We start from the raw sequence: 10452 nt of genomic DNA, 5'->3' as shown, positions 1-10452 counted from the left end.
TAATACGCGAACAAAAACGAAATAAAAAAAGTTATTGCAGCAAGTCGTCTTGTGACTGGTTAGCGAGCAATGGAGTTTAGCTTTATTTGGGTAGCACTGTTACAGACATTTTAAGTGGATACATTTACAATGTAACATTTAGCCAGTATTAAGCATGTTAAAACATAGATTTGTTTTGTTTTGTAATTAAAAACATGCAAGTAAAATGTTTCTATTTTCGTAAAGTTATTATGACCGTTGCTGTCGTTGTTAATACAGGACCGGTTGCAATATCTAGTTTATGACAGTAGAGGCCAGTGTAAGCTAAGGGATGAGAACATGCTGTGTTATACACAGTGTATTTGTTAAAGGTTTTATGTTAGAAATTTTACTGCTCTCATTTAATTCTGGTTAATATTCATGTAGCAGAGACCTTAAACTGTTCACATCAGTAGAACATGTGTTTACAGTGGAGATTTAGCATGACAATTGATCAAACATACAGCAGTTATTTAAATAATGTTTTTAAGATCCTTTCTGATGTTTAGAATGGATTGTATATTACATTTTTTTGGATGGTCAAAGTTCAGAAACAAGGTAGTCTGCATTGTCTGTAAGTTTTACACTGAAATAAATCCAGAACACAACACCATAGTAGCCTTGTATATTACTATTAAAGGATGCCCTGAAACACTTGATGGTGCTTATATTTCACCTGTCATCACTAAACACTAAACATTGTCTGTTTACTTTTAAAAAATGTAATAGTTACTAGTAGCTAACCTTAAAGCTATCTTCTTTTGCATTACATAAAGGGCAGTGATATTGTGTCTAGCCTTTGCCTTTGTAGCCGCCTGCCTGGAATTTCCTCACCCCTAAAGACTAAAGCACATTTTGTGATGGATGAAACAGAGTTTTTCTTGGATATATCCTGTGTATCATCAGTGAAGTGCCAAATTTCTGAGCTGGAAAGCACAGAGGCGTTCGTAACCGCTGCAGTTCACTCAATTTGCACCTGCAGCTTTCTTTAATACATTGGGCACTGAGATATTTGAATGAACAAATACACGTAACTAGTAAAAACTCAAGATTCCAAAAAATGTAACATTTTAAGATCTGTAAGATTAAAAAGTCAATTCAATTATCTTTTTCTGCCAACAGGGAAATGTTTAAGGAAACCTTAAGTTCTTACAAGAAACTGGACATACATGAATGAATATTTAGGTGCATTCAATTTACACATCGTGAATAACTTCCATTTTATCTGTCTTACAGATGGTGGCCGTGGGTGGCAGTTTACATCTCATGCATTTGCTAACTACAGTAGGCAAGTTAACCCTTTCTGCATTTCACAATTATATTTTCTTGAAGATTTGCAATAAGCATATACAGTAAAACCTACTATATGCCAGCAAACCTGGTAAGCAGTCACCCCAAGTAACTTTGCTGATTGCAGTATGCTTTACTTGTCAGACAAGGTGGTTGACTGGATTTTCAGCTGGTGTTCTGATTTGGGACACTTGGTTTTGGTTAAGGAGCTGGTTAAACTGGTCCAAGAAAAAAACAGATCCCTTAAAAATACATTTCCTGTCAAGTTCTACTGTAACCCTATTTGCTGCAAACCTTTCATGGGATTTTATATACATTATGTGGGCTGCCCAGAAAGAGGCCAGTACATATTTATTCCAGTTCCCAACCTTTAGCTGGTCTCCAGCTCATCAGCAGTTGCTGTCATTTTCAGCAGGGTAAAATATTTTAGTCATTACACTTGTTTAAAAAAAAAAAAAAAAAAAAAAATTGTTAAATCGAATTTAAAAAAGTGAGACGAGACAAATTAAAAGAAAAAAGTTAACTTGGATGTCTATCTGCTTGCTTGGTAAGACTCTGAACATCTCTGGTATGTGCACTGGTGTGATTGGATCAGAACCCAGTTAAAGATGGCAGTGGAGCTGTGTCCTCTAGCCTTGACTGTCCCGGGTGCTGATTTGATTTGTATCACGAATACATCTACAGCAGACGGACAGACTGAACCCTTCAAGAGTTGCAGTTTAAAGTATTTTTACATTGTTGCTTTCAGATTTGGTTTTCAATTTATTGAGGCAAAATGTTAACAGGGCTACTTTGGACTGCTCCTCTGTGACTTAAAGCAGAAATTTATAAGCTAGATGTTGGTCGGTATTTTGAACATATTAGCAGCTTACAAAATATAATATTTGCTATGATTTACTACATAAAATAATATAGCATATTTATTACATAGTATTTTTGGCCACTACTGTAGGTTTTTGTTTCCTAGACCATGAAGGTGAGCTAACCATTTGTTGATCTGTCTGCTTGTTTGTGGAAGTATTATGTATTATTATCAGCAGTTTCTCACAATAATTCCACACCTGGATAAGCCTGTCACTCAGGCAAAATCTAAATGCAGTCATTGAGCCCGTATCTTCATAACAGAGTAATTAAATGTCAACATAAGCACTTGGATGTGAGTAAGTGGTGATAATAAGAGGAATGAGTTTCAAAGTTCTCAAGTTTTATTTCCAGAGTGATTGGGGCTTTGTTCAATTCAAATGACCAGGTGGGGCACACAGTGACTAATTTCCATCTGCACCATGAAACTAGGATGTAAAACTCTCATCTCGTCCCAGTATCACACTGGGGCTGCTGCTGCTTCCCTGTGTTCTCTGAAACCAGATATTATATAAAAGTCAAAGATTGGATGTACAGCTCTGGCAAAATGTTGTACATCACCTAGATTTGTAGGATTGAGACATCATTTTTTTTAAAAATTCACCTACATGTGTTTTTGGTTTTTTTTAGCAGGAAGGCTTCAAATCTGCCTTTCGTGGACTGCCACAGACCCTCCTTAAGTTTCTTCCTCCATCAGTGCAGTAAGTTTGGAAAGGTTGAGTTCTAAGAGCTTTGAATCCCAATCAAGTCCCAGTTTGCTACAAGGCCATGATGTGAAGGGTGTATAGTCAACTCTTAAGTGGCACATGTATTGAATTCCCAGCACTTACATTTTTTACATGAACTATAAGCCAATATAGTTTCACAGACACTGTCCATAAGTAATCAATAAGGCTCAATAAGCCATCAAAAAACAGTGCACAACCACACTCACTGCTAAAATCTCTCTTATGAAGAGACCCTGTGACTGTCTTCAATGGCTTCAACCATGGGTCACATTGGGAATCTCACACTCTCTCTTCACATACTTTATTTAAAAGGACACTTTTTTCACTTAGACATTCTGCTGTGTATTTGTGAGTGTATCATCGTTAAAAAAATAAATAAACCAATGGAGCTGTTGTTCCCATTGCTTTCTCAGCAGACTGTCTGTGTGTTATAGCTAAACCAGATTCATTTAAGTTAACTATGCCTCTTTGACAGATTACTGTAGACTATCTCCTTAACCTTAAAGCCCATCGTTCTCAAGGTGTGCCAAGTCTTGCAGCAACCTCTTCTTAACCAAAGATTATTAGTGGAAATGTGTGATTGATTGCATTACACTATGTAAGGGAGTACAAAGTGATTAGTATTGTTAAGATTACACACTGAACATTTTTTGCCTGCTGAGATTACGACAACCTGTCTTTGTTACATGTATGTCTTTTAAGTCTGAAAGAGAGTGCTTGAGGAAGACAATTGTTAACAGGTTTTTTTTTTGTTTTTTTTTACAACCATAATACATTATTCTAAAAAGCAGCAGCTGCTGCACACAGAATCAGGTATCCATAGTACAACCTATGTTCGTAGGTTAGCTAAGAAAACACTGTTTGAATCCACAACAAATAAAAAGAGTAATATGAAATGTACACAAAAAAAAAAACGGGTGTTTGAACGCACACTGTAATTGATACACACACACACACACACAATACTTGTACGAATTTTGGAAAGAACAAATGAATTCCACAACGACTGGGGTGGGGAATTTATTGCCCATTTTTCCTCACTCAGACCCCTTATTAAATATCTTGGTATCCTTGAATAGATAATCGACTCCTCATTAAAAATATGCTAAGAATGTTAATGATCAATCTGGCCCAAGAGTTCAGTGTTACCCCAAATATGATTAATTTACTAGCAATGTTAATTGACAGGGTGGAGCATTTTTTCTCTATTTTACACAAAACAAAAGATTCTCCTGTGTGGTGACTGCCAAGACTGGTACAATATTCAATGTAGTGTCCCTGGCAGTCCTGAGCCAGAACCCTACAGTATTTTTGTGGATAAGTTGTCATAGCCAGACATTCTGCAGTGGTAATAAGTGGATCATATTTGAGACTCCACGGCACTCGTGGGACAGGCTGCTCATTAAAATCTTTTGTCTATTTTTAAATAGAAGGCAATTTTCTATTCAGGAATACGAAGATATTTAGTGAGTTTGTCTGAGTGAAGTTATCTGGTTACAAATTCTACATCCCCAGTTTTATTGATTATCAAGAAAATAGTACAAACTTAAATTTATTAGGTAAGTGAGGATATAAAATTGTATTTCCTGGTTTATATTAACCTTACAGTTCAGCACTAAACTAAACTTGAGTTAAATCACTTCACGAAGACACGCACTGTGTGCCTCTAAATGTGCTTTTAAACATCTTAACTCCCTGGAAACATTTCAAGTGGTGCTGCGAGACTGAATAAATACTTGCCTCATTTAATCTGTAAATCACCTTGGATAAAGGCATCTGCCAAATTAATTAATTAATAATAATAATAATAATAATAATAATAATAATAATAATAATATATAATATAGTGGTTTAATTCCTCGCAGGAAAAAAGTAAATTTCTTCAAGATTGGTATTGCATGTACAATACCCAAAAAAAGAAAGAAAAATAACTTATACAGCATACAGAAATCTGTTTTGCTAGTACCTCACCGTCTCCTGATGAAATACACCATTATTATTGAGTGAAAACATACTGCAGTGGTGTAATAAAGAATACCAGTCGTAATAGCTGTAAATTACATTTTGGCTCGAAGCTGTTCTTCAAGACATTCTTCGGGGAGAGCTAAAGTGTTGAACTGATTAACTTTTTCCTGTTGTCTGCCAGCAGTTAGCCAGGCTAATTTATTAACCTTAACAAGGTTTTATAGTTTTTTTTATGAAGATTTTTTTTTTTTTTTTTTTTTTTTTTTTTTTTGCTACAGTACCTTTTGCTTTAAAAAAATAAACAGTCATTAATTTAAATATTCACTTTTTTAGGCACTGTTAGTAAAATAAAGTAGGCAGAAGTTGAGGCAGTGTTACGCAATGGAACTGAATGAACCACGTGATGCGCCACTGAATTGACCATTCTGTGTATAAGCTATAGAGCAGGTAGTTGTTAGTAGGGATGTTAAAAAAATAAAAAATAAAATAAATATAAATGTACCATTAAAGTGTAAAAGAAACTTGTAATTGCATCTGTATCGCAGATGGGTTTATGACTGACCCCTGTGGTGTTGGGTGGTAGTACATGTAAAACCTAACACTTTTATTATTATTATTATTGTTATTATTATTGTTGTTATTATTATTTATTTCTTAGCTGACACCCTTACCCAGGGCGACTTACAGTTGTATACAAAAGATACATATCAAGAATTACAGTATAATTAAGAGCAAGATACAAAATACAGTGACTTCAGTCCTAATAAGAGCAAATACAAAACACAGTACAATTTGATATTGGGGCAGTTCAAGAGCAGGTAACAGTGTTGATAGTTACATCAGGGTTAGATACGAGTGGAAGTGAAATACAAGATACTACAGATTGGGTTAAGTGCGGGATTAAATACAGTAAAATAGGGAGCAGATAAGTGCAAGTTAAAGTGAATTAAAGGCAGAGTGCTATATTGTCCTGAAGGGAATAGTTGAGTTTTACACCTGTGGGCCATAGGAAAGTCATTCCACCACTGCAGGGTGAGGGTGAAGAAGGAGCGGGCTCTGGAGGCAGGGGAGTGTAGCGGTTGTGCAGCCAGTCTTCTACTGCAGACAGAGCGGAGAGGTTGTGTGGGGGTGTAGGAAGAGATGAGGGTCTGGAGGTAGCTGGGTGCAATCAGGTCAAGGCATTGGTAGGCGAGTACAAGAGTCTTGAACTGGATGCGAGCGGTAATCGGGAGCCAGTGGAGTGAGTGGAGCAGTGTAGGGAGAAGCAAGGCAGAGAGAACACCAGACGAGCAGCGGAGTTCTGGATGAGCTGAAGCAGACAGGTGGTGGCAGGTGTGTGCTAGAGTGGAGATGTGCTAGGAGTAGCAGAGGCAGGGGTCCAGGGTTACTCCAAGGTTCTTGGCTATAGTGGAGGGAGAGAGCATGGTAGATTCCAGAGGAATGGAGATAGAGAGATCAGAGGAACGGGAAGATGAGGAGGGGAAGAAAAGGAGGTCAGAGTTAGAGAGGCTGAGTTTCTACAATCCTGGCTTTTCCGTACAGTTGAAATGTCTGGGAAGCGCTAGGTTCATACCCTTTCTTCACACTTGTCTCCTCATCTACTGATGGAACACTGGGTGTTCATTGGAAAGCTAAAAATACCCCAGAATACCCCATGGAAATCCTGATAAGTTATTGTGTTATGTGTAGTGTGTCTTCCACGGGAATAAAGGCCTCTACACACTGGACTTGATGTGACAAGCGAATGTGTATGACACACCACACCAAGACTAAAAAATAAAACATGTATTTTTAGTATGAGCCATTCACACTGCCTGTGATGCAACAGGCGACACAGAAGCGACACTAAAGCAATGCGAAAAAAATAGGATTGGTGTCTATTTTTGCAATTATGTCGCTCTGCAGTTAGGGAACTGACCAATGAGTAACTGCTTCCCTTGCACGCCTTCAGTAAACAATGGTGAAAGAAAAGATAATTCTTGCAGTATCAAAATAACGGTGGTTGTACAATATATGACATAAATTATAAAGACACGGCAATGAGGGAGAACATCTAGCAGTCCATTTCAGGGAACTGAATATAGGTGGTGTGTATGATTATTTTACCTTTACTGAAATAACTATATTGTACATTTTTATTCACTGTATAACAGGACTATCATACATGTGATTGTTTTCCAGCTGATGATACAATCAGAAGGAGTTGTAGATCACATCGCGCACTCTTGTTGCCACTGGTGTGAAAGTAACATTTTACCACAGGTTCCGTTGTGTGAAGACCTTAAGGGATGTGATACTGTGCAGTTTGGGTGAGAGAACTACGAAGCAAGCATAGCATGAAGTACTGGAATTCTGACAATCCCTTAACTGTTATACGTTGATTTGTTGAACAGGATTTATGGATGGAGGTGTGGATGAAAGTCTGGAAAGCTAAGAAAAACATGCTGTCATTTTCTGATTCTTGTTCTCTCATGTTTCCAAAAGTTAGCAGAACTGAAAAAAACAAAGGGTCAATTTATGTATGTTTGAGTTGGACTCTCCCAGCTTCAGATGCTAATATGTTCCTATGCGTGTTAGTATACAGTGGCGCCTTCCAAAAGAGTTCACTGTTTAGTATTGCTTTATGGATTGTGGCAATGTCCCTTTGGGAGTGGCTTTCAGAACTGGGCTGAGAATATACATCATTATATAAGCCTCCCTTATGCAGCAAAGCCGTAAACTCAGCAGCTGAGAGGACTCCACACAGGTGTGGAGAACAGTTTAGTGTAGGTCAAGGGGTTTACAGCTTACACTCAGACAGGGGGTTAAGCTTAACAGAGGCATGCACCAGATGCTCATTTGGAGAACTCAAATCTGAATAGAAATGTGCTCAATGCTTGTTTATGCATGAAAATGGACACTTTCACTTGACTTCATAATATGAGATAAAAACATGTACAGTACATCAATACAACAGGTGTTTATAGCATTAAAAGCAATTACAAAAACAAAAAAGTGAAATTGTTGTACAAAGAAATTGTTAGGACCCCACTAGCAGGAGCTCCCTAGTGGCTTATCCGGTAAAGGGCGCTCCTTGTGGAGTGCAGGATGCACCCTGTAGCCTGGAGGTCGCCGATTCCAGTCCAGGCTATTCCACTGCTGACCGTGGACGAGAGTTCCCAAGGGGCGGCGCACAATTGGCCGAGTGTGTCCTGGGTGGGGAGGGCATAGTTCGACCAGGATGTCCTCGGCTTACCGCACACCAGCGACCCCTGTGGTCTGGCCGGGTGCCTGCGGGCTTGCCTGTAAACTGCCCAGAGCTGCATTATCCTCCAAAGTTGTAGCTCTGAGGTGGCTGCATGGCGGGCCAGCAGAGTGAAAAGAAGCAGTCGGCTGACAGCACACATTTCGGAGGACAGCGTGTGTTCGACTACTAAATTAAAAAAAAAAGGACCGCACCAGCAATTTCAGCAATTGAAACTTTCTTCATTGTCAAGACTGAAATGACATCTGTTATGCATTGGGAATTGTACTTATTGGAAATATATTGCTTTTTCAAATTGTCATGGAGTCTTGAATGGCACTTCTGCACTGTATGCCTCTAATGTGCACCAAGGACATATGATATTGATTGTCCTATAAGTCTGGGTAGGCTAATATATAATATAATTTCTAAACTGCTATAACACTTATATATTCACATATAGCATGTAAAGTCTGCTGTTTGATTTAGCATTGAGATTTGAACTGCTAACTCAATAAAAAGACGATATCAGATGTGTAAAATTGGCCGTGCTAATGGGAGCCTCGTGGTTACTGGACAGGCAGACATGCTGTTGTAAATGTTGTTATATTTACTTAAGGCCAATAGAGGTCAAACTTGAAAAAAGTTTGGATATTCATCTTCCTTTTTTGCTTTATTAATTATTGTTTTGAAAACTTTACTTTCTGGAAAGCCCATTGACCCTGCATTGCAAATTTATGAAGCCAAGATGCTGTAGCTGTTGGAAACAAAGAATAAAGCGATTGATCGGCCCTAGAGGGGGGTGAACAAATGGCCTTTTCCTTGGAAAAGAAACTCATAGCAGGCCCTCCGGTACGGATTGACTTTGGCACCACAAACATAAACCTGAACAGTTACTGTTACAGTCTAAGCACCATTAAAAATAAACCCTGGTGAACGGTAAACAATGACATCAGCCAACGTGACCCAGCACCATTAAAAATAAACCCTGGTGAATGGTCAACAATGACATCAGTCAAAGTGACCCAGCACCATTAAAAATAAACCCTGGTGAATGGTCAACAATGACATCAGCCAACGTGACCCAGCACCATTAAAAATAAACCCTGGTGAACGGTCAACAATGACATCAGTCAAAGTGACCCAGCACCATTAAAAATAAACTCTGGTGAACGGTCAGCAGTCTACGAGGTATTCAAAAAGATTAAGAATATAAGAACATAAGAAAACTATACCAAGCTTTGGCCCTCAAGCTTTTTTTTCAGAAAGAAAACTCACGATTTCTTTGAAATTCCTCTAAAACACAAATGTAACAGATATCTAACGACCTCCTGCCCTGCACCCTCAAAATCATCCCGACCACCAGCCAGACAAACCCTATAACCAGGAATGGGAACACTGGTGAGAATTGTACTTCTATCTGACCTCCACAGCTGCTCTCTCACAGAGTGGGGTGTTGGTTGCAAACAAAGCTGTGTAGAAGCAGTGTGTTGGAATAATAAAAAGGTTAATGTGCACCTCACCCATTAAACCACCGACTGAAACATTGATTTTAGAGGGAGCTGGGAATGTTTAAATGACTTCTTCCTTGTACTTCATCTTTTATTCAAATTAACGCAAATTGTCTCTAAGTGCAGGTGGAGAATCTAACTATGATCTTTGATTTCCTCATTCTAGAATTTCCATGATTTAACAACTTATTTTTATGTGCCACTAATTTAAGATATCATTGCTCATTTGATGTTGTTGATCCTGCATACTGACTTCTAGCCAAAAACATTCCGTACAATCTTTTCAGCAGTTTTTCCTTTGGAACAATTATCTTTCCAATCTGCATGTACATGCATACCTGTAAAGTTTATGAAGTTGGTAACAATTAAGTGGCAATCTGATGCACACAATTTATTTCTAAACACAATAGCATGAGTCTATGGAGGGGGAAGTGATTCTGCTTACATCATGGTAACTTGTACACATTACTTGTTTTGGTACCTTTCACCTTTCGGGAATGTCTAATTTTAATAGGTCCCATTCTATCACCTCAAGTGATATTCCCATCTTAGAGCAGGGAACATGAACACTACCTTATCATGCATGTTTGGTCCCATTTTGTTTGTTTTCTCCCTATATATGTTTTTTCCAGTATTTTTGTTTTTCACTTAGTTCACGCGTGTTTACTTTTAACTGAGATTACAAATGATCCATGACCCCCTATAGTCCAGTACTTTCAAAAGCCATGGCAACACATGGTTTTCTAGTTGGTTGCTCTCTATGGTTTCTTCATAGTGCCATAATGGAATCTCAATGGCATTTTTCAAACTCTTCTGCGCACACTTTCACATCAGGACCCACGATGCGGATAAATCT

The sequence above is a fragment of the Polyodon spathula genome, chromosome 6, assembly GCF_017654505.1.
Source record: "Polyodon spathula isolate WHYD16114869_AA chromosome 6, ASM1765450v1, whole genome shotgun sequence".
Classification (NCBI taxonomy): Eukaryota; Metazoa; Chordata; class Actinopteri; order Acipenseriformes; family Polyodontidae; genus Polyodon; species Polyodon spathula.
This window is presented reverse-complemented; position numbering follows the sequence as displayed.